This window comes from Arvicanthis niloticus, chromosome 10 (assembly GCF_011762505.2).
Source record: "Arvicanthis niloticus isolate mArvNil1 chromosome 10, mArvNil1.pat.X, whole genome shotgun sequence".
Taxonomy (NCBI): Eukaryota; Metazoa; Chordata; class Mammalia; order Rodentia; family Muridae; genus Arvicanthis; species Arvicanthis niloticus.
In genome coordinates, this window is record NC_047667.1 from 29,261,116 (window position 1) to 29,287,751 (window position 26,636).

General features: G+C 35.3%; 1 pseudogene; it reads right to left on the reverse strand.

Moving 5' to 3' along the window:
• Positions 1-13,455: 13,455 nt before the first annotated feature.
• Positions 13,456-14,903, reverse strand: LOC117716592 (cell division cycle-associated protein 3-like; annotated as a pseudogene).
• Positions 14,904-26,636: the final 11,733 nt, after the last annotated feature.

Genomic DNA, 26,636 nt, shown 5'->3' on the forward strand with positions numbered 1-26,636 from the left:
CAGACTCTAGAACCTTGAACCAACACTAGCTAACTAAGCCATGCTGAGCCAGATTTCCTGGTCTCTTGCATATTGTTTCTCTGCCATCTGCAAGCATTTACAGGGACCCCCACATGTGAAGAGAGTGGGCCTCAATCTTTTTCAACATGAACATAATACGCGTGAGGTAATTAATAGTTTATCAACTTCATATTGGTAATCAGTTCACAACATACATGTAAGACTTCAGGTCCCACATTTTAAATATACACATTTTTATTTGTAAATTATACTTTAATAAAGTCAGGTAAAAGGAAAATGACTTTTGTTTTAGTTTCTCAGGATGATAGATAGCTTGGTCTGGCATACATCAAAACACCACAAAATAGATTTTTGAAGAAATGCTTTCCATGAAAAAATAAGCTGTTAATTCAAACCACCTTTCAAATCTCTGGACGGCGGTGTGTGCTTCCAATACCAGTGCACAGAGGGTTTAAAACAGGAAAATCATGGGTTCAAGCCATTTAAGGAGACTTATACCTATAACTAGCATTTCATAGGATCGAGCTCCTCTGATCTCCTCAGGCATTGTATTAACGTGCACATACATACACCAAGATAAAGTCAGACACAAATAACTAAAATTAATAAAAATAAATTTCATAACATGGTTTTATGAAAATTATCTTTGATTTATATTAAAAAAAATGCCAAAATTGTTATTCTGGGAATGGCAGACTGTCTAGCATCATTAGATACTATAATGATCTGAATCATTGAGATATTGAATTTCTTTGAGGCTCATAAAACTGTCCCTACACAGTTAGTAGCCCTGTCCTCCTGACACAGGCAACCAAGTGGTGTAAACACTGTCAAAAAACCAAGAGCAAAACTTTTAAAATAATCTCTATGTTTCTGTTTTTCTTGGTGGAGATCATAATTGTTTACTGCCTTTCTAAATGAGTCAACTTTCAAGAAAACAGCAGATGGTGAGAAAGGAAAAGGCCGTGGCCAAATTAGTGAGATCATCTTTGCAGCTTGTTACTGAGTCTGTTATTCTCAAAAGCTTGCTCTCTGACAGCAACGCTAATGAACCCTTGAGTACAGGAGAGCAGAATGTCTTCTTCTATTAAATAACAAAAAGTAAACAAGTGCCAATAAGTGGCACAAAACAATCACATTAGTTCTCATCTTTGAAAGATTAATCAGTTTTGAGATTAATTATTCTCCTTTGTATGCTAGTCAATGAGCAGTTGTTAGAAGAGATGGAATGCCCCTGCCCAGTCCTCAATGCAAGATAAAATAGTTCTGAAAATACAAAATAAATTGGAGGAAGGTACTCACCAACTAAAATGATAAAGTCTGAAGACTTACTGTAAAAAACATAAACACATATAGTTTGGAAAAGACGGTGCGTTCTTCTGAAAACTGCTTTGTGATAGCACCAATCTTGTGGTCAATTTTAAAATAGTTCCCTTTTCTAAACAAAACAGGCCTAAATTGAGCTACAATAAAGCTTCTTCTGAAAAGGCCAGTACACCTTAAGCCTTTTGTATTATTGATATTTTAATTAGATTTTGATGTTACTTCTGAAATTTATTTCTACAATTAAAAATGTCCTAAAATTATAGGGTTTGGTTGTACCAGCTTTTAATCCCTGTATAACAGGCTCATAGATTCAGGTCACTTTAGAACATGTGTCTTAAACAGAAACAATTTAAATCTCTTTAATTTTATAAGTCATTTGAACTACCTCTCATACTAATTACTATTTTAAGAAGTACTTAAAAATTTTGGAAGGCAGTTATGTATAAGAAAAGAGATGACATCATCTTACATGTATGAACTTATTTAAACCACAAATATATTTTCTTCTACCAATGTATTTTTAAGTATATTAGGAATAAAATACATTATTAGTAAACCTTTAAAATATTGTAATTATAAGGTATTGATAGAAGGCCACAGATTCCTTTACACTGTGACATGATAGACGGAAGACTACAATAGGACAAAGGTCACCATAGTTTTAGATTTGCAAGATTTGCAGCAAATGCTCTGGAACCTCTAGTGTTCTAGTTTTATGTTTTGTGTTTCTGTCTTTGTTTTTTTTTTTACTTTTTTGATAAGACCCAGCCCAGGCTATTTTCTTTTCCTCCGATGCTTTCTCAAAATACCTAATTCTCATCTGTTTTCAACACCGTAATGAAATTTTTGTTCATAATGCAAAATTGCTATGGAGCCCTAAAGGGTCTGGGTTTAAGAACTGACCATTGGTATCCTAAGTCCACAATCACAAAGGCCACAGGGAATAATACCAGGAAAGTGTATTCTATCCAACATCCTTCTGCATATCTGCAAAGTAGGATGAAAATGGCATAACCTATGACTCTTCCATGTAATAGAAGTTCCCAAGGGGTGATTCCTTCCATTTGCCAATTTTCAGACCTCAAACGGGAGCAATTTTTCCAAAACCAATTAGTATAGGCTTTACTGTATTCAGTTTTACTTCTCCCCCATCTGACAGAACGGCAGTGGAAGAGAACAGGAACCCGAGTTTAGGGAATAGGGCCTCCAGAGCTTTCCCCGCCTCTTCTGTAGTTATGCTGAGTAGCATGTAGACTTCTGCCCTATATTCAAGAAACCGTTTCTAAAGTGTCTATTCTTGTGCTACTTCTTCCCTGTCTGCTGATATTCCTTCGAAGGGAAGAACACAAAAGAGCTACTGTTTGTACACAGCCACTAGAAGGCGCTCTCTTCCTTCACAGCTGGATTCTGTCCATCCTATTAGCTAGCCTTCCCAGGTACCTGACTAAACGTCTGACACAAGCAGTGAGTAACAGGAAAAGTTTGCTTCTTTCACAGTTTTAAAGAATTGCAGTCCATCATTGGAGATAAGTTGTCATTCTGTAATTAAGAAATCAGTATTCTTATGAAAACAGTTGATTTTAGGCCTGGCAAAATGATAAAAAGTAGAGAATGTAATTAGAGCATTTTTTAACGTTAGAAAACTAAGACAAAGAAGAAGGAGGAGGAGGAGAAGGAGGGGGAGATGGAGGAGGATGACGACGAGGAGGAGGAGGACGAAGAGGAGGAGGACGAGGAGGAGGAGGACGAGGAGGAGGAGGACGAAGAGGAGGAGGAGGACGAAGAGGAGGAGGACGAAGAGGAGGAGGACGAGGAGGAGGAGGAGGAGGAGGAAGAGGACGAGGAGGAGGAGGGGGGAGGAGGAATCAATCCAATTTCAATTTAATAAATAGGTTTTGCTTCATTGTGGGGCAAGTGGAACCATGTCACCAGACAAAAACTGGAAAGGTTGAGCAGATGCAGAAACCCCGGTAATTCTCATACCTGAGAAAAGTAGGCATTTCATCTACTCCCCTCCCAGTTCTTGTCCCGTAGTATATGACCAGTACACCCCACGTAAGTATTGTGATAACTAGTCCAGTAGCACAGATCATAGAGTTCTCCATGCTAGTGAGGTATCTAGATGGACTGGCCCTGGGGGTTTAATTAATCAGCTTCCCTTCCTGGACAGTTTCTTCTTGCAAAAGTTATTTAATCTGTGGTCCACCCTGTGTAAGTTGTATGCACCCATTTTCTATGATGAATAAACAGTTATGACAAGCAAAGACTTTTTCTCTCATCAAGTATCGCCGTGGGAAAGCCTTCAATATTGTGCTGTGCCCTCTCGTTCTGGTTCCCAATGTCATCTGGATGCCTGGGAGTTTGGGAATCCCAACCTGTGCCATTCATTTCACACCTGGGCTGAGAACCCCATCTTAGGCTACATTCCACCTCCCCTGGTGTTTCTTGAGTCAGACACCACCATGACAGAAAGGAAGGGATGTAGCCTAAGGCTTCCCTGTTTTTTCTGCCTGAATGGCGTTCCTATACTTCACAGCGAGGCAGAACGCGGAACCCCACTTCCATTATATTATATTTTATTTTCTCAGATTTAGTTGTTATCTCTTAGAAGCCTATTATTTTCTAATGAGAGACGGAAAGGGAGCGGATCAGGAGGGTAGGGGAGTTAGGGAGGAACTGGGAGGAGTAGAGAGAGGGGAAATTGTAATTAGGATATTTTGTATGAGAAAATAATCTGTTTTCAATAAAACAAACACAAAAACCATAAGAATAAATGGAATCAATTCTCAATGAGGCAGAAGTTAAAAAGAGAGAGCTCCCAATACTCAGAACATGCTTCATTTGAGCAAAGTATGGCGATGCAATAGCATTTCCTCTATGAACATTATGTTATAGATGGGCAGTTTTAAATAAGGAGATACATTCCTTATTTGGACAGAATGGGGTATAGAAAGTGACTACTGCACACCTATTGCTGTAAGGAGAACATTCTGATACAGGAGAAGAGAACGTTATAGGTTATAGTAAAATTGGATCCATGCAAAGCTTACCAACCGAGTTGCCCTAAATGTTATGGATGTCTATGTTAGTCCTTACTTACATTAATGAGTTCTTTGTATTATTCTTTTGGAAGTATACCTTAATTCTCACGTCCATTGAAACACTGCATGGGTTTAGCTTCTAACATATAGAATATGTGAGAAAAAAATAACTAGAAGGAACTAGAAGCCAATCAGTACTGGAAGCTGGAGCGAGGTGTCAGTGGTTAAGAACACATCTTGGTTGTCCTTCGGGAAGAGTGGAGTTCAATTTCTAGTACCCACAAATCAGATAGTTGAGCACCACATATAGATCACACTCCTGGGGATCAGATGTCCTCTGCTGCCCTCTGTGGGTCCCTCATGTACATGCCTGGCCCACAAACAGACACATAGATGCATATAATTAAATTTAAAAAAATATATAAATTCTTAATAAAGCCAGTCTCTGCCATCTGATGAAAGATAGCAAAATCAGCATGATGTCAGGTTGTCAATATATATCTTGATAAGATCATGAGAAGGACAGTGTTGGGTGTTCTCTCAGATTACAATCAAATAATAATTCATCAGATGTATCCTAACTGACCAATAAACTTCAAAAGTGACACATACTTTACAAAGAAAATTAAATGAACTATAAAGAACTCCAAACACATAGGCACAAATTTAAGGACACTAAGATATCATGCTTATTTTTATTTTTTTAAATTTTTGATAATTTTACATATGAATACAATGAAATTTTATCACATTTATCTCGTATTTTCATCTACCCCCATTTACTCCTCCAAGACTTCCCATGTTACCTCCAACACACTCTCTTACAAGTCCATGCCTTTTTATTTCTTACTTTTGGATAATTCACAAAATCCAGTTAATAATGTCTATACGTGCAGTGGCACAGCAAAGTCCACATTCCCTCAGATCATTTAAGCCTGTAGATGCTTTATGTGATGGCTTCTATATGCTTCTCAGGGTGTCGAACTATTAGGAGGTGTGGCCTTGATGGAATAGGTGTGGTCCTGTTGGAGTAGGTGTGGCACTGTGGGTGTGGCTTTAAGACACTCCTAGCTTCCCGGAAGTGAGTTTTCTGCAAGATGCCTTTGGAACAAGAGGTGGAACTCTTAGCTCTTCCAGCCCCATGTCTGCTTGGATACTGCCTTGATGATGATGGACTGAACCTCTGAACCTGTAAGTTCAAGTTGCCTTGGTCATGGTCATGTTGTCTGTTCACAGCAATAAAATGCTAACTATTATGCTCTACTACTTCTATGTAAATATTTTGGGTTGATTGATATTGTACAAGTCTTTTGAAAGTAACTATAGTTGTTGTCGGGTCTTGATCATAATAATCATGTTATAGTCAGAATTCAAAAATTTGCAACATTTCTCTTCAACTTTCACTAAAGCTTCATGTTGAATGAATCTGATGTCCTCTTTTTGACTCCAGACCAATAGTGACATTAGTGAGCAAAGGAATAAAATCTGAATAAAATGTGAACTTAGTGAATGGTTTTGTATTAATAATAATTTCTTTATTTTGGCAAAGTTACTATTTACAACAGTGAGCACTCCAGAAAACTACAACTAATAAAAATGCAAAATCTTGAAAAGCAGTCTCAACTGGCACATCTACAAAATACTCTCATTTAAGTCTCAGAGAACATTGCAGAAGAACATTACAACAACAATATTGTAAGATTCAGAAGATCAGGAAATTTGCTGTGTGAGTGTATCTCCTTGTAATGACAGAAGCTACTCCCAGAAACGCTCACCAATATGACTGTCTAAACATGAGCTGGACATAGACAACATAAGACATGCTGAGGTGAACAGTGGAAATCCCATGAGGCCTCAAACTTTCACAAAGAATGTTGATAGTGGGAGAAATGGTCTTAACCTATACCAAATGATAAGCCCTAAAAACACATTCAAACAACAATATAAGACGGTGTAGATTATACTTACAAATTTAGGATTATATCTGTATATGCACACACACACACATATGTATATATACATATATATTTTAAATATATATATTTGCATGTAACAATTAATGAAAACTATCCATGAATTTAAAATGAGCAAGAGGGAATATATGGGAGGGTTTGAAGAAGGAAGAAAAGCGGAAATACTGTAATTATATTATCATCTAAAATAACCTAGAGTCTTCTAGTTTTTCTCATTTTTTTCACTTGTTGCTAAGTTTGATGATAACAACTAGATGATGATAGTGTATTAAAATTAAAGATGGAAACAGTGGAATGCAAAGAGTGAATTCTAAAGATAAATGCTGTAATGATTTGTAGTCAAATGTACCTCTCATGACAATCTCTTTTTCTCCCTGTATTTATAAACACACTTTAAAAATTTATAAACACACTTTAAAAATAGTTAAAATATACTTTCTACACACTACATTTTTTAAACATATAATGTTGAATCTTTTGATCTCAGAGTTATGGGTTAATTGCTTTAACATGTTAGCAATAAGCACCTCCCCTATGAGAGTCTTTTGATCTTTCAAAGGTGAGAAATGACAGGCTGCACAGTAGTCATGTAGTCCAAGAAGCTAATGATAAGTGATATAAAAACTGATTTCTGCCAGAAGATGTCCTCAGCATGAATCCTTAACTACATTTACAAGAAGATCAGAGGACCAAAGTTTCCATAATGCTCCAGGGGCTGCCTATACATCAGGGGGTTTGAATCCCACTGAACACCACCTACCATTTTCTCCTTGTTAAGAAACATACATTCAGTACATACTCTCTAAATGTGCATTGACCATAGCCTACGATTATTGTACGATTCAAGCATTTAGATATTTGTTAGAGGAATGTAACCCTGTCCATACTTTGTAAGTAGAAGGAATAGCCTTTGGTAATACTCTAATAATACTCTAAGAAGTCAAATAAAAATTTTGTTTGCGAGTAGACAAGGACGTCAATGCTGTTGTTTCTTGTGGAAATGATAAGCTATGCAGGTTATATCACTTAAAATTGTGGATTTCAGTTGCAATATTTTTACCAGGAATTTTAAGGTTTCAGAGGTAATTTTTCAGTAGATATTTATTTAAGAGTGTCCCTGGTTCTGGTAATTTATGACCAATGTCTCACCAGTTTAGTATGTAACTTGGTCTCAGCCAGGTGACACTCATTAATTACTAAGTAGATAAGACTTATTCTTCAGTGTGATTTTAGGACATAAAATATAAGACACTTACAGATGCATATGCACAAAAATTATGCTGTGAACTAATACACTCGTGATTTATGTATTATTTTGTAAATGTTATATACCTTCTCACCTCCATGTTCATCATGTTATTAAAATTGAAACTTTTCTCCATTTTATTTTTGTGTTTGTTTAATACAATCGCTTCTTTGTTGCTGTGACAAAACACTGTCTAAAAGCAACCTGGGGAGAAAGGAGAGGAGGGATTATTTGTTTTAGAGGTTATGGTCTATCATGAAGAGAAGCCACGTGCAGAAATTGGGAGGCAGGTGATGAAGAAGAGACCTTGGAGAAATGCTACTTATTTGCTTGCTTCATGGCTTTCCAAGTTAACTTTCTTAATAGCCATGGGCCAGTTGCCTCCTCCTATCTCAATCATAAATCAAGAGGATACACCCCACAAAAGTACTAGCAGGTAATACAATGGCAGAAATTCTTCAGTCGAGGTTTTTTCCTTACTAATGATATCTAAGTTTCAGTCAAGATGACAGAAAATTATGATGATGAATATTATTGGATTTTTTCCTTCAGAAGATTTAAAATTCTTAAAGATTATAAAATATGTTAAATATCTTTCTGCAAAATACTTAGTACAATCATTCACATTATGGGGTAAATTTTATGCTAAAAATAACTAGATATCACAGAATAATGTTGGACATGATTTTCAGACCTTATCTAGCCACTTCGATTCCATGTCATACAACTGAAATTTATCCTTGAATCTTTCAAAAGTTATTCACACAAAGAAAAGCAGCTGATAAGTGACACAGCAAATATTCTCAAAACCTGCTGCTATATGTTTTAACATGAACATAGCTTGGTTAAATCTTCATGAACTATAGTAGAGGGTGCTGATAACTCAGGCTGCATCAATTAATTTTAGATTGAAAATATATGTTGGTGATTAATATTTTCCCTTTTCTGTGAATTATACTTTACCAACTCAGTTTCCCTTTTCCATTTATGAAAAAGAAACGTTCTTCATTCTGTTTAGGAAATTGTTTGTAAAATTTAGTCATACCATTTCAATTGCTAGAAGAATAGACTCTTGATACATTTTACAAAATAGTCAAAAGACAAAGAAACATTCAAGGTTGTTCAAGCATATGTCTCTCTTAAGTCTCCTCTAGGAACTTGGAAAAGACAAACTGGACAGACACTCGGCCAGAGAACACTGTAATTCAATATTAATTGTGCACCATGCATTATCATTTCTTAAACTTTAGTCACCTTTGCATTCTCTTTCTTTATAATAATTTTTGCTTAAATTTCAGATTCATCTCATTGACATTGGCTTTTATATTGTTTTGTAAAGAGGTAAACTGACAAGTAGATTGTTTTCATATCTCCTCATATAATAGCATTTTATTCTTTTCCAAGTGCCTAACTTTTTATTGAATTCACTTTGAATTCACCCTCATTAGTTTATGTTTCATGTTGTTTTTTTGATAATGTTGAGTGTATATCAAAATTACTTAGAAAATAATGGAAGATACATTGGAAGCCAATGAGCAATTTAAATGTGCTGTTAGAAATTGCAGCTGATTGCTATGTATAATCAAATTTCATATAGATCACCTCTTTGAATAATTAGGTTTGAGACAGAAATGTGAATCTTCATACAAATTTTACAGTGTTATGAATTTTTCGATAGTGTATTTTGCTTTTCCTCTTTCTATAGCTAATTTAGATAAATTATATTTGAAATAATATGACAAAGAGTTATATCTTAATCTACACATTAAAAATGTTTTCAAATATTCTTTTTAATGTAATCTTATGGAGTGCATATTTAAGACTGGAAGTAAAATACACAGCTAAGATAGAGCCAAATTTCACCATGGAATTTAAACTCCATCTCTCTCTTTTCAGGATCTGGCAACTTACATAGTTGATTAAAAGAACAACCCAGCCAAGCTGAATGCAGAAGATAATTATTTTCCTGCATATTTTGGACATGCCATTTAACCTCAAGCTACAGAATTATATTTTTCTTTAGATGAAAGGATGCCTATTACATGGGTGAGGGAGAATCACCCATTTTTAACATATATTGGATTAGGACTCAAAGGCTTAGTCTTCAACTTAGTGCTAGTGGGAAGTAGAATGGATGTCAAAATGTATGGCTATTATTTAAGGGTTCTTTTAGATCTTGCCTTTGAAAAGCATATTGGAATTGTCCTTTTCTCTTTTCTTTACCCAGTCATAAAGTGAATACCTTTCTCTACATATGTCCAGGCCCAGATGGACAGCTCCATTTCATGCCTAAAAGCAAAGGAACCAAGGATGCATGACTGAAAGTTTCAACACAGTGAACCAAAGTAAACCTGTATCTTTTTAAGTCAAGTATCTTAGGTTTTATAGTCAGGTGTTTCAAAAGGACAGAACAAAAAAAACACCAATAACCACATTCAACATGTGGTGGTGATAAATGTATGTTCTGTCAAAAGCCATGATAGCAATGTGGTCTAAATTCTGACATTGCATAAATTAATCATCTTGATTTTGAGCTTACTGCCTTCTTATTTGTAGAAATTCTATTGAGGTACCAAAGTTTATGAATTATTCAACACCAACTAAAACCTTCTGTGCTTAAAAAGAGGTTACAGTTAAATTTTCCCATGCTACTAAATATTCTTCATGGGAATGTTGTCAATATTTGGCAAAATTTAAATAAATACATCCATTTTGACTATCAGCAAAAAAGTTTGAAGTTCTATCATGTCTTCTTAATGATTTTATAGAATAAGTTTTATGATACTAAATTTAAATCTAAATTTATGAAACTATATAAATGTTTTACTAATAAAATTGGTTATATGTATGTAGGATATTATAACAAAGCTGTCATAAATATAATAGACTTGGTTCAGTTTTGAGGCTTAAGTTTCATTTGTTCCATGTTATGTTCTTGGAGCAGATTATAGGAAACAAATGTGAGGGCCTGAGTTATACAGTGATAGAGACTTAGAAGGGTGTACTGGTATGGGAAAATATGCCACACAGCATATTATGTAGTAAAACCAGCCCCTCTGCGATTTAACTATGTGTATGCAAGTACAAGGACATATACCAATGGGACAAAAATGGTATGATCAACCTGCTGGTGAGTCAGTGGGTATTCCTGACATCAAGATTCAAAATGTTGACCAGAAGAAGGGCCAATAAGGTAATTCATGGCTATGGAACATAGTTTGTATCAGCACACAAAGAGCACACAGGCTTAATTCATCAGAACCTCTGAGTCTATGAATTCTCTCTATTTGAGCAAGTTGCCACAAATGACAACCATTAGAGTAGGAAGATCTTTAGAATCGGAGACGATATCACATCACAATGAAGGGGGAAAAAGTGGGCTTACCTTGGTTGGGAGACTACATGATTGCTTCTATTTCTGTAGGTGGTATAGAAGTCGTTTATATATGAATAGTTTACATGATTTGGTTTAACGTTGGTATGTGGTATCTATCTAGACAATTATCCATTTCATTTAGATTTTCCAATTTTGTGGAGTACAGGCTTTTGAAGTAAGATCTAATTATTCTTTGAATTTCTTCATTATATGTTGTTATGTTTCCATTTTCATTTCTGATTATGTTAACTTATGTACTTTTCTCTCTGCTTTTTTTCTTTCTTTCTTTTTTTTTTTTTTTTTTGTAAATTTGGCTAAGAGTTTATCCATCCTATTGATTTTCTTAAAGATCCAGCTCTTGGTTTTGTTGATAACTTTGAATTGTTCTCTTTTTTCCTAATTGATTTATTTCATCCTTGAGTTTGATTATTTACTGCCATCTACTCTTCTTTTGTGTGTTTGCTTACTTTTCTCGAGCTTTTAGGTATAAATTCAAATACCTATTATGAAAATCTTCCTGTTTTTTAATAAAGACACTTAGTTGTATGAACTTTTCTATTAGTACTGGTATCATTGTGTCCCATGAGTGTGCTGTGCCTTAATTTTCATTGAATTCTAAAAAGACTTTAATTTCTTTTTTTGCTTTTTCCCTGACCCAGTGATTATTGAGTAGAGAATTGTTCAATTTACAGGAGCTTGTCAGATTTCTATTGTTTCTGTTGTTGTTGAATGTTGGGGGCCGACTTTTAGCAGAAAGCGGCTATCAGCTTTGCAGCCATCTTGAGCCATATACCCTGACATGAGATTTAAATTACAATAGCCTACAACAGCTGAGAACACTCAGATAATCTTGGTTTAGATACCTTGAGATTAAAGGTGTGTGAGATTAAAGGTGTGTGACTTAATAGTATACTTAGAAGTATAGAGATCAGAGTTAGAGACAAGACCTAAGGGCATGATTAAAGGTGTAACTTAGAGGCGTGGCTTAGAAGTGAGACATATAAAAGGCAGAGACAGAACAGATCAGGATTGAGACGATAGAAGACAGAACCAGAGATCAGAGAATATAGACGGAGATCAGAGACTATAGAGGGATCATCAGAGACGAATCTCAGACATTACGGAGACACAGCAGAGAGAAGACATTAGGGAGACGAGAGAGAGAGATTCATATACATCAGACATTAGGTAGAATCTGCCGTCACCCTCGCTCTTGCTGAACCCCGACCTGAAGACCAGAGCAGCAGCTTGGGCCGGGATACAGTGGCTGCCCAAACGTGGGTCGGCCTGGGCCTCAACAATTTGCCTGGGCTGCAACATTTATTTTGGCCACCCCAACTTGGGGCTAGTGCGGTCCCCAACAGTTGAAGTCTATTTTTAATCTATTGTGGAGTTATTTCAATTTTCTTATACCTGTGAGACTTGCTTTGTAACTGACAATATGGTCAATTTTTGAGAAGATTCTGTGAAGTACTGAGAAGAAGGGATTTTTTTTTGTTGTTTTTGGGTGAAATGTTCTGTAGATACCTGTTAGGTTCATTTTTTTTCAAAACGTCTGTTAGTTTCATTATTTCTCCATTTAGTTTAGGTCTGGATGACCTGTCCAGTGGTGAGAGTGGGGTGTTTAAGTGTGGGAGGTTCACTGTGTAATTTAAGCTTTAGTAATATGTCTTTTACAAATGTGGATGTCCTTACATTAGGGACATAGATATTAGGAATGGAGACATCATCTTGGTAGATTTTCCCTTTGAGTAGTATGAAATGCCTTTCCCTATCTCTTTTGATTACTTTTAGTTGAAAGTCTATTTTAGTAGATATTTAGAATGCCTTCTTCAGATTGCTTCTTGGGTCTGCTTGCTTGGAAAAAATTTTTCAACCCTCCACTCTGAGGTAATGTTTATCTTCATTTCAGAAGTGTGTTTCTTATATGCAGCAGAATGATGGTTCTTGTTTTCCAATCCATTCTATTAGCCCTTTTTTCTTCTTATTGGGGATCCGAGTTCATTGATGTTGATATTAATGAACAATGATTCTGCTTTTTTTTGGGGGGGGGGAGAAGATCATGAATTTTATTTTAGGGGAACTAATGTTGAGCATTTATCTGAAGAGAGGAACCTGAAAATTACAAGCAGGTAAGCATTAGCTAAACACAAACAAGATGGGGAGAGAAGAGGAGGGCCAAGGATAGAGCCTTGGGGAATGTCAGAACTTAAGCAATATAAAAGAGACTCAGAAGTGGCAGGAGAGGTATCTTTTCAGGTCTCATAGGCCCCCAGGCTACCATTCTATGCACAGAAGACCCAGCCAGCTTTGGTATAACTTTCTAAAGCATCATTTAAAATCATCTACTTTAATATACAGGAAATACACAAAACATAAAAGAATGATGTCCAAGTATCAGAGGTGGTAGCCTGAGAGGAATCAGAAAACAGGAATTTCCTTGGTGTCCTCAGGGAAGAATCCAGCACAGACCTAGCTCTCCATCAAAGCAAAATGCTGATTCTTCTTGTCATGGTCCCGGGTTTGCTCCTGAAGACCCCCAAACTTGGGAGACCCTTACTCAAGTTTTTGGAAATCACTGCCACCCCAAAATCGCAAGACACCATACCTGGATACAATCAGCAGAGGTTTTTTAGGGAGGAGAGTTGGCAGCCAATGGTCAAAATTGCTTGCCCACGCAGGAGAGGATTTTGACAAAAGACTGGCAAGCTGAGGGGCCTTTTAAAGAGGAAAACCACAAACCAAGGAGTGAGGAGGGGCCGTGAGGGATTGTCAAGGACACATAACATAAAAATAGGGGAACATTCCAGAGGAACCCACCCCAAATGGTTCAGATCATGTGAAAAACACTCTGTATACTCATTCTTCTCAAAAATATAGTTTTAACATGTCACTGTGCCCTACCCTGTCATTTACTTAACTATTTCTGATTAACTATTTCTCACTTGTTCTGGACACAGCCCTGCCCAGTCATTGTGTCATCACCTAAATGACTTACATCTTTTCCTTGTGGGCAGCCGGTTCTAGAACCAGCCAATCTAAATTCTTGGCTCATTTCAGAGAGAAGTTTTTCCATGTCCTTTAAAGAAAAGAAAAACCTAAAGATTATATATATATATATATATATATATATATATATATATATATAATGATTTTTACAATTTTTCACTCTTCACTCCCATTCTCCTCCTCTAACTTTCAGAAATCTTCCAATTCCAGAATGACTCCTTTCTTTAGGTCCTGAACATTTTCACTTAGGGCAGAAGGTCGCTTACCCTGTCATAGTGTCAAGGTCCCAGGGGAGTTGTCATTCTGAAGGATGGTGAGAGGGGACCTCCCTAGAACCTTGCTGTTTGCTTTCTGTCTATTGTGATTAGAACCTGAAGACTGTGGAGTCTCTGGGTCTCTCTGGAAGGCTTGTCTGAGTTTTGACTGGCAACTATGGTTTCTGTGGTTTGTTTTGCTTCCTCCTTGGTAAACTTGTTTGAAATTGAGTTCAGCCTGGCTCCACAGCAGCAGCTGGTCCTTATGGGATAACTGAGGATCCAAAGGGCAGGCCAGTTCCAAAGATAAAGGAGTTACCTGTGCAGAGCAAGCTCTGGGGAGGAAATCGATTCAGATGCTTCAGTCTCAAATAGTTTGCTCAGCTCTTTCACCAGTGGGCACTAAGGGTCCTGACCACTGATCTCCATAGGTGTCTGTGCAATGCCAAGAGTAGGAGAGTAGAGATTTGGATCTTGTGCCTGTTTGAGTCTTTTCAATTGTTCTGCTGGTAGCCTTGGCTGTGGTGAGTTCTCTACCTGAATAGAAGTGCGTTGGATGCCAGAAGTAGGTGAACGAGGGCCTTCCACTTGAGCCATATGCTTGTTGTGTGGCAGAGGCCTTGCTGGAGTGCCTGAGATGCTCTGAGTAGAACCCATCTCCACTAAAGCTGGGGACTGGGCCCGGCCTCTGGGCAAACATCAGGTCAAGAAACAACTCTCAAAGCCAGTAGTTTCAAACTTACTGGATCAATTACTCTTACTTCCTGTTATTTTGATGTTGGTGCTGTTAGCATGTGTGTGTCTGTGTATGCTTTCCTTGTTTTGTTTTTGCTGGTCTGTAATTATTTATTTCTTGTGTTTTCTTAGGTGTAGTTAACCTCCTCCTATTGGAGTTTTGCTTCTAGAATTTCCTTAGTGATGGATTTGTGGGTAGATAGTGTTGAAATTTGGTTCTGTCTTGCAATATCTTGTATTCATCATCTATGGTGATTAAAAGTTTGTGGGGTATAAGAATCTATGTTGGTATCTGTGGTCTCTTAGAGGCTGTAAGGTGTTTGTCCTGGATGTTCTGGTTTTAGAGTCTCTGTTGAGAAGTTAGGTATAATTCTGACTGTTGTGCCTTTGTATGTTACTTGGCCTTTTTCCACTGAAGGTTTTAATATACTTTCATTGTTTCAGAGAATTAGGTCCTGACTATTATGTGGTGGGAGAATTTTCTTTTTTTGTCTAATCTAATTGGTGTTCTGTAACCTTCTTTTATGTTTGTAGGCATCTCTTTAAGTTGGGTAAATTTTCTCATCTGATTTTGTTGAAAATATATTCTTGGCCTTGGAACTGGGACTCTTCCCCTTTTCCTATTCCTATTGTTAGATTAAGTCTTTTCATGGTGTCCCAGATTTCCTGGATGTTTTGTGTCAGGAATTTTTTTAGATTTAACATGTATCAATTTCTTCTACAGTATTTTCTGCACCTGAGGCTTTTCTTTTCCATCTCTTGTATTCTGTTGGTGATGCTAAAGTTTGTTTTTCGTGCTTCCTTCCCTAGGTTTTCCATCTCCAGAATTCCCTCAGTTCTTATTTTCTTTTTGGCTTCTATTTCTATTTTCAGGTCTTGAACAGTTTTATTTATTTTCTTCACCTGTTTAGTTCTATTTTCCTGTATTTCTTTAAGGAATTTATTAATTTTCTTTTAAGAAGTCTCTATCATTTTTTTTAATGAGATTTAATTTAAGGTCATTTTCTTGTCCTCTGGCTATTAGGATATTCTACCCTTGTAGTGGGATAGCTGGGCTCTGAAAATGCCATCTTGAGGAGGCTCTTGTTAGTTGTGTTCTTTTTTTTTTTTTTTTTTTTTTTTTTTTTTTTTGATATTTTATTTATTTGCATTTCAAAGTTATCCACTTTTCCAGTTGCCCCTCTACAAACTTCCATCCCCTGCCAAATTACCCTGCTTCTATGATGGTGCTCCTCCACCTACCCACTCTTCTTATAAATGGCCTTTATCTATTTGGGTATTCTTGGATGTTCTTGGTGTAGCAGGTCTCTTGGAAGGTGGGCCTAACAAGGATGTTTCTGGTGCAACAGGCCTCAAGTGGGCAGCCATGGGCTGGACAATGGTACTCAGGGCCAGTGTTCTCAGAGCACCTGGGTGTGCCCCAGGAGAATTGAGTAGCAGGAGATTAGGGTGGGAAGGGATCAAACCTTGATGTTCCTGGTACAGCAGGTTTGTTCAGTACTGGTGAGTCATTAGAACAACAAAGAAGCTCAGAGGGACAGCACACAGATTGTGGTAGCTGGGTATAACTCAGTGAACATGGCCAGCTGAGAAGTGTGTTTATGAGGGAGAATATTTAACCTGACTATTAGTAATAGACCTGGTAAATGCAAGTGGAGAGCTGGTTGGACAATGGAGCTTGGGTGGGATTTCGGGTACAGCAAGCAGCTTGGGGCCCATAATGCCACTTCTAAGTGCCTCCACTGGTTCCTACATCTCAATATAAGGATTGTAAAGATAGTGTAATATGACTGTCAGAATTGATGCTTATAACAGAAGGGTTAGGCATTTGTAGAAACAAATGATTTTTTTTTTTTATACGTGTGGAGAATTCTTGTGAAAGCACCATAAGATGTAGTATTAGATTATTTCAATTACTTATTTTCTTTCCTCCAATAGAATTGTTAATACCTCTTTTATGTAGGGGGATAAAGAATTTCAGGAGGGAAACAAACTTTGTCTTCTTAGTTAAGAAAAAGTAAAGATCTGTCAGTACAGACTATGTAGCTTCCAGAATTTTATATTCTCATTTTAAACAATATTTAATTCAATGTAGCAATAGTTAAAATTTTTTGGAAGAAATGTTTTTCTATGAATATAGTATGAATACTAAAATAAATGAAAAAAAAATAAAAAAGTTTTTTGTGAAGATGTTGAAAATGAACAGAAGCTGTATGTTGGACATAAGTGAAATTACTTTTGTTTGGTTAATCTAATAATAATTATAAAAAATATGTCATCCACTTCAGAAATAGAAAGCTTACAGAGTGTCTCTTGGAATATGTGGTTTGAAGAAACAATGAAAGGATGTCAGTCATAAGAGACATTCCAGAAAATAGATTAGTTTTGTTTATAGGAAATGATTAGCCCCAGGGAAGAGAGTGAGAATATTTGAGAGCATAGACATTTTAGGTTGCTACGATGAGAGTCATATAACTTTTTGTGGCAGCCTTTTGGCTGATCATCTACACGATTTATGTGGATTCTATTTTAGTAGATGTTCAGATGTATTAAAATAGTTGGTAGCGAGAAGTTCTCTTACATGGAGCATAAGATTTCAAGTGTGTGTCTTATATCATTTTATTATTCTTGCTGCCAGATTCATTTTATTTCTGCATAAAATTGTGACACCTTGGGTTACTGGGCTACGATTTCCTTTGTAAATAGCTCTAGCACTTTCCTTTGATAGGCAATTCGGGTTATTACTTATGAGGGCCATCAAGCTGCAGATACATTTAGCTGCATCAGATTTAAAATACTCATTGGCTTACAATTCATGATATGTCCAGAGAGCTTAACTATTTCTCTATGCCTAATACATTTTGTCACTGTAAGTCACTTTCACAACTGACTTCAAAAAGTTGTTAGTCAGTTGCCAATATTTATTTAATTTTGCATCTATCTGCATGCCATTTGCCAAATGATCTCTGACATTAAATCACATAAAAATTGTTATAATGTGTATATGAACAGAAGCATATCTAATGTTATCTGTAACCGAAGTACAGGATGTCCATGATGTTGGAGCTTCTGTTATGGTTTTATAATCATCGTGAATCAAATATTTAACTAAGTCATATTTAGCTACCATTAGAAATCTCTGTTCTCTCAGTCTTGAAGATCAAGTGGTGAGGTAGTAAAAAACATAGGAAAGCTAAATCAGTGGTTATACGTAAATGAACAAAAAATCTGCCATATGCCCGTTTGTAGTGTTTTTTGTCATCTTGACACAGCTATGGTTATTTGAGAAAAGGGAACTACAGTTGAGACTATGTCTCCACCAGATTGGCCAGTATTAGAAATTTTTTAGCAATGGTTGATGTTGGATAGTGTCACATCTGAGCAAGTGCTGGGTTACATAAGGACATAGAGTAAAAACTCTTGGGGAGCAACCCAATAAGCAATATTCCTTTGTCATCCTCCTTTCAGTTTCTGACTCCTCTAGGTCCCTACTGTGAGGTCCCACCATGGCTTCCCTTAATGATAAACTATAAGCTGTAAACCAAATAAATCCTTTCCTTTTTCAGAATTGGTTGTGATAATTTTTTTTTATCAAAGCAATAGAAAACAAACTAGGACTGTCAGTAAAGTCATCTAGGCACATTTCAGCTCTCCCTCAGAAGAAGTAAAGATTATATGCTCATAGTCCAGGGAATGATCAGTGTAATTGCTGTAAAAATTGATTTCCTAGAGGTGCTAAAAACAAATTACCAGACATTTATTGCTTTAAAATATTTTCCTTTTATTCTTTGAGTTCTCAAAGTCAAAAATCATTTAAGCCTAAAGCCAGCCAGCAAGCAACAAACACATGTTCCTCCTTGGGCTCTGGCAGATGATTCTTTCCAGTGATTTCTTCAATTTCTAGATGCTCTGGGTGCCTCCTGATTATGTTCTTGTCCTGCTTTGCTAGTTTCACTGTCCTGCTGGTAGTGTCCACTCTCGTGTACCTTCCTGTTTTCAGCTTCAAAATCATGATGACCTTTATGATTTTATTTGTCTCTTCCAGATGATCCTGGGCAATCTCATTTTATCACTGCAATAAGATCCTGCCAAGTATAACTACTGTAGGTCCAGGTAAGGTAAACTGTGTTTCTATGTATTGGGAGATTACACATGGAGGGACCCATGGCTCCAGCTGTATATGTAGCAGAGGTCTGCCTTATCTGCCATTAATGGAACAGAGGCTCTTAGTTCTGTGAAGGCTCCATGCCCCAGCATGGGGGAATGCTAGATTGATGGGGCATGAGTGGGTGGGTAGGTGGGCGGAGTAGCTCCATCATAAAAACAGGGGTGATGGGAGATAGAATAGGGAGTTTGCGGAGGGGAAACAGGGAAGGGGGATAACATAAAAAAATGAATGGGAATTAGTTATAAGGGAGTGGGGAATCAGAGTTGAGAGGGTCCAATGAAGAAAAAAGAAAGCAGCATCAGTTTTAGGGATCTCTAGATCTCTGGGAATGGCCCTTGTAAGTGGTCTGCTGTAGGGCTGAGGATGAGATGGAAATTGTTAATGAAGGATAGAAAATTTAAGTTTGCCTATCTGTTCCTTAGGTCAGTGGGTTTCCAGGTATAGTATGTCTGGGGTGTTGGTGGCTGAGATAGAGGGATTGAGTGAAGGAGAAATGCTGAATTAGAGGATCTGTGTCTAATCAAATTAGTCTAATGCTTATGACACATATTAAGGAGTGAGAACGAGATTAACACCCAAGTGAACCCCTCCAAAGTGTTCAATTTTAGGCACTCTATCGAGTCTATGTGAGTCACAAATAACTCCAATATTTCTAAGTCTAATGACTAACTCTTTGTCTCTATCTTCTCTCACTTTCCACTAGCATTAAACAAACCCATTATTTCAACCTTTTAAAAATGTTTTCGGTTGGTTTTTGAAGTTCACTTTTCTCCAAATTTCCTCCCTTCTAATTCTCTGGAAGGACAAGACAGATAAGCAGATAAAATCCATGTGGTTCTTCATCCTTCAGGGTATGATATTTAGGTATGCACAAGGTAAATTGTTGAGTAAGTAATTGTTCTACATTGTCTTAAGGAAGATAAATTCCAAATGCCATGCATTTAGACTCAGAAGCTTTAGAATTGCAAGTGCTCAGTCATTTAAAATGCATAAATAAAGTGCCAGACTAAGACATTTCATAAGAATGTTCAGTGCAGGGGGGAGTCCATGGGAACAGATGACCCTATGGATGCATGAAATGCAATATATTAAAAATTAAGTTGCACATATTGCCCCTTTCTTTCCACATCTCTGTTTGATTTTGAATCAATACATATGATGTTCACACAGCATTTGAGGCAGATCTACTATACGGGAATGGTCATCTCCATTGATTCTTTTTGCCTCATGCACAAACAATTTATCTCTAGGTTTTTTTTTTTTTTTTTTTTTTTTCAGACTACTCTCTTAGCAATGCTGATTTGATTCCTCTGGGATAGGACCATAGATCTAGGGTTAATAATACCTCCCCAACTAAGTCAAATAGATAATCTAAGTTGGAGATTATCTTTTGAAATTTTAATTTTAGCAATTGTAACTAGAGTAAGAAATCTCAAAGTAGTTTTGATTTAAATTTCCCTAATTGCAAAGGATTGCATAGCCATTTGTATTGCTTTTTCTGTACAATTTCATAGCCAATTTTAAATATAGTTGTTTGCTCTCTTAGTGTTTTCTTTTTAGTTCTTTGTGTAGTCTTTGTGTGACTGGTTACTGTCATATGCATAGCTGTCCAAGCCTCTCCTTCCCATTCTATAAGATGCCTTTTCAGTTATTTTATAATCACAGAGGCAAAAAAGTAAAATAAAATGAAATTAGATGCTGATAAACATAATATAATATATAAGAACAATGGTAGCCTATTTCATTAAGTGTTATTGGGAATAAAAATGTATGCAGACTCTATGGAAATAAATGTAAAGCTTCCTCAGAGAAATAGAAATATAATGAGAACATCACCTTGCTATACCACTTCTGGGCATATTCCCCAAAGGATTTCATATTGTACTACACTTTAGATACAGTAACTACAAACATATGTACTGATCCATGTTCAATGATACTCTACTCACAATAGCCTAGACATAGAAACAGCCTGTATGTGCATCAATGAATGAATATGCAACTGCAATGTGATTATCAATAAATTATAGAATTGCATTTATATATTAAAAAAGCAAAACTATTAAATTAGCAAGAGGATTCTAGAAGAATCTGAGGTGATGCAAAGAGGAGTTAAAATGAAAATTCAATGTATGCATGCATGAAATTCTCAAAGTATAAATAAAAACATTATATACATAGCTAAAAATTAATCAATTAAATATATACAGTCTCTCATAACTTTTGTGTTATTAGCTTATGGTAAGTTCTCAAAGCATCACAAGAACATTTTTACTTATTAGGTGGATATTTCCATTATGAGAGATGTTACTAGTCAGGTGACTATCAAATAGGGTTAGCTAAAACCTGGAATAAATAAAGATACAGGAATCCAATAGCATTTTAATAAAGATGAATGGTATGAGTACAGTCAATATTTGCTTAACTTGTATATGAAAATATATTCTGAGAACCACATATGTGTGATACATTTACTCCCTTAGATTCTGCAATTTGCCTAGTAGAAATGCTTAAGAATATGATTACAGAGTTTATAAAATTGAAAACTTTGTATTATATATATATATATATATATATATATATATATATATATATATATTTTCAAGGCAGTAGAAGTCAAAGAAAGATTAAACATTATGAAAATTTAAAAAAATTAATTATTAAAATTATTTAATATTTCATATCCAAAGGTAATAATCAAACAAACCCAATCTCCTGAAACTTCCCATTGAGATCAAAGTATAAATAAACCAACACTAGAAGTCCTGTTGTTTATCAGTGGGGAAATAGAGCTTGGGATTCTCTGGCCAGACATCGAACCAAACACAGGAGGAAATGACTTTGATCATGCTAGCAGTGGATTTCCTCTGCTGTGAAAAGAATTACTTTGATAAGAATTAGGAGCTATATTAAAAATAATTAGTTTTGCTATTAAACACTATGATAGAACAAATATTCTTGTATAGATAAAAAAAATTTTCTGTAATATTAGATATTTCTTAGTATATCTCCATGTGGTAGAATGTATGCCAATCACAACCAATTTCTATCCACTGTGCAAGAGGCTATTAAGCTGTAGCTTAAAAATATTTACTATTTGTAGGTAAAATTTTGTTAGCTTGGAAGCCAAAGTCATTTTATTGTTTAAATTTTGATTTTTATTATGAATAAGCACATTTTCAATATATTTAATGAGAGTTCAGGTGTATTCTTCCATATTTTCATAATAAGTAGTATCTATTGAGTTGTGATTCTTCACTTTTCTTAATGTTTTCTGTATACTCTGAAGACCCATTCTGTGTTCATTGGATAAGAAAAGCTATATTTCTAGTTTTTGGTTTCTGTTTGTTCTTCAATTTGTATATATATATATATATATATATATATATATATATATATATATGTGTGTGTGTGTGTGTGTGTGTGTGTGTGTGTGTATGTATAAATATATGTGTGTACATGTATATGTAGGATATGTAAGCATTTGATGTATATATATATATACATTTATATATATATGTATATAAATAACAATATTCACAAATCCTATGAATTTGAAAAAAAGCAAAAGTAGAGGGAAGAGTCTATAGTGTAGAAATAAAAGCTTGAAATTATGTAATTATACTATAATTTCAAATCATGAGAGAAGCATTAAATTGTTATCATCATCATTATTAATTCTAATAACTTAGTGTTTTTAAATTCTATGCCTTGAATTGTGCATCTCACACCTATTTTTAGTTACAAATACAGTTGATTACTCATTGATTAGTCTGGTTAAGTTCTGACAAAATTCAGAAGAACAGGTTGGGGCTACTTAGTCTGTTCTTCAGTTTTTGTTCAGAATGGTTTATTTTCTCATTTGAAAGAAGTATACAAGACTTTTCTCAGAGAAAAAAATGCAAATCTGTTTGAATCCCTGGAGCTTGACTTCAGAGAACTATGGCTTCTTAATGACTGAGTCCTAGTAGCTTTAAAAACAAACAACTTTTACTTCTTTTTATTTCACCAAAACATAAAGCATTTTGTGATGCTTTAAGTTTAAGACACAAAAGCCATCCACGTATTGTTCTATTTGGTACTTTGTGGTACACCATGCAATAATAACACACTGTGAACAGAATATTGCTGTTCTCACTTGCTTTTGTTTTAATTTTTTTCTTTCCTTGAAAGATTTGTTCAATGTATTGGCAATATATTTCAATATATTCTCTGCTCTCTTCCCACTCTTCCTAGATCAAGTATGTTCTCATATTGGATCTTTCAAGTCTAATTTGTGCTACACAAATATTATTGTATGTGTGGTCTTCTAGTGGGACATGATTGATTTACCAGAAGCTAAACTCTTAGAGAAAATTGACTTCCTCAGAAAGTAGTTAACAATTGGTAGCATCAAGTTCATGAGTGAGATTTTGTTGCCTATTTCATATCAACGTTCTGAGATTGGTCTTTCTTGGACTTTCATAAATATTGTGCATACTCATTTTGTACTTGTAATGATAGGATGGTGAATTCCAGGCACTTACATATGAAACAAGAAGATAGAAGTTCTTATGGTTATGCTAATAAATCAAGCCAATTTCTTAATTTATTCCTTTATTGAAACAATTTGAAGAGTATTCTTTGAAACTGTTGCCATAAAGGCAACTTTTATGCTTAATGAATTTTTCTTATTTGATTAGAAATATAAAAATATCCCATCTGAATTTTGATTTTCTTGTTACAAATTTATTGTAAAGTATGATATCTATGCAAAGGCACACACATTTATAAATATATGTATGGTTAAGTATATTTATTCACACTAATCAAACTATCATTTTATTATACTTGGTATATGTATTTATATAAACATGTCTATTTTCTTCTTTTGATTTTTTTCATATATTATATTTTCAATTTTGATTTTCTGCCTTCTATTTTTTCCAGTTTCTCCCTCCCTCCCTTCCAATCCATACATTCTGTATCTCCTTGGAAAACATACATGTAAGAGATAACAATAAAACAAAATAAAAGATTAAACAAACAAGCAACCCCCCCCCCCAAACTAGAATAGGACAAACAATCACAAAACAAACAGAAATAAAACAACCCAAGAGAGTTAAATGAAACAAATATAAATGCAGAAAAACATTCTTCTATATTCAGGAATTCCATAAAAACACAAAACTAGAAGCATATATATATATATATATATATATATATATATATATATATATCTCTGAAAGACCTTAAAATCTGTAGAGTAAGTAAATAACATAAGAGGATTTTTTTAAAAAGCTTTGATGGGACATTATGAGACAAGTATTCACCAAAGATATCCATGAGTTTATTTTCTTAAAAATAGTTTCCTTAGTGAGTCTACCTTTGAGAAAACTAATTTTTTATTTCCAGGTGGTTATAAGTTGGAGATTACATTCTGGGTAAGGGATAAGGGCATATGTTCTCTTCTTTCAGCTCTAAGGGACCCATCGGATGATAATCCTTGCTGGCCTTCAAGGGGAGGGATTTGATGGCGATATACTGTTTAGGGTGAAGTGTTCTGAGGACTGTTACTTTCCACATAATGCCTGGCTGTAAGTCTTTATATTTGTGTCTATCTGCTGCAGTAGAAAACTTCTTTGATCAAGGATGAGCAAGGCACTGATTGATAAGTAGAGCAGAAGATTATTTGGAGTCATTTTCTCACTACTTTCCTGTTTTAGAACAGTAATATTTTGTTTTTCCTTATGTCCCTCAGCCATCCAGACATAGGTTCTTTGTTACCCAAGCAGTGTTGGGTGTGGATTCCATCTCATGGAACAGGTCTTAATTCAAATCAATTATTGATGGTTTCTCATACTCAACACTGAGCTATTTCCCATAGTTCAGTGTCCACACTTAAGGTGTTCATCAAAAACAAGAATGAAGTACTTGGTTTGTGCCTGGTCTTATTGAAGTTTGTTATGCTGTTTAATGGATGTCCTTGGGAAGCCTTCTCATTTCTGAGACAAGGCAGATTTGGGTGGATCTGGGGAAGAGAGAAGGTGGTAGGAGAGACTGAGGTGAGGGGAAGAAGGAGAAACTGCAGTTAGGATGTAATATGTGAGAGAAGAATAAAAACGAGAAGAAAACAAAATATTTAAAACATTCAAAATATACACAAGAAAAATACACCGAGTGTATAACCTTCTAAAACCTTCATAAGATTTGCTATATCCAGACTGATTTTCTACAGCAGAAGCTAATCATGGAAGTTCCCTAAACAATATATATATATATATATATATATATATATATATATATATATATATATATTCTCCTGAAAATTAAATCCTATTCACTGACTATTGTTTTAAAAGTTTATCTTTTATATGTCCTCTACATTGTCTGTTAGACTAAACTCTTTATCAAATCCTACTTTCATTTTCCTGAAGTTTTGTCTTAATTCCATCTCTTTTACTTCTGTGTTTAATTTTAAAACCAGTTATGGTGTCCTAAGTAGTCATGGCACTAGTCTATCTTGCATGTAGTATGCTACTGTCAATCTAAGGGTTTGTAGCTAGGTTGATGTTTACCTTTTGTCTTTGGTAGAGTGTAGTGTATTTTCTGGTACCATATCCATTAGCAAAAAGGGTAAAGGCTCTATGTGGGCACTAGTTCAACTTCTCTGCATTTAATGAGTTGTCTGGGTGCTATTTTCAACATTAGAGGCTATGACATTTAAGCAGTTAATACTGATAAAAGAATTGTCATTTTTTAAATTTTAGTCATGGACATTAGTAAACCATTAGATTTAATTGACATTGGCATATTGGACATGAAACGGCATTTCTGGTACAACCTATATATTCAGTGATTACCTCTGATTATCACAATCAGCATGCCTTCTCCTTTGATGCTCTGTGTACACAGATGACTTGGCTACAAGGGACAGTGAAGTTTAAGTCCAATTTCCAATGAGATGAATGAATAACAATTTAATAATTAACAACCTAATCTTTAGGGACAAAAAATTTTGAGTCTTTTGGAGCAATATTTATTTTAAATGATATGATACCTATGTGTTCCTGTGAACATATGTGAACATGAGTGCAGAGGGTAGGAGTGAGTACCAGTTCTCCTGAAAAATATAGGTATGTGCCAACTACATGAGTGGTGCTTTTGGGTCCTCTGCAAAACAGTATGCACTCTTAATTACTCAGCCATCTTTTCAGCTATTTTGAGATAATCTTAAGTAGAAATTTCAATTTCTACTCACATAAAATCATAGGATGCAAAGATAACACTAAACAAATGTATATTAACTACTTACTGATGTCTGAAAGGTTACTCCTACCATCGATTAAAAGTTGATCTTAAATACTTTTTTTAGTAGCCTACTGATAAGTCTGATGATGAACATATTGAAACTATTTTACATTGTTTCTGAACATTACAATTGGGATTCCAAGATAGTTTAGTGGGTGGTTCAGTTTCCATTTTGTGACTTAAACTTTCTAGAAGTG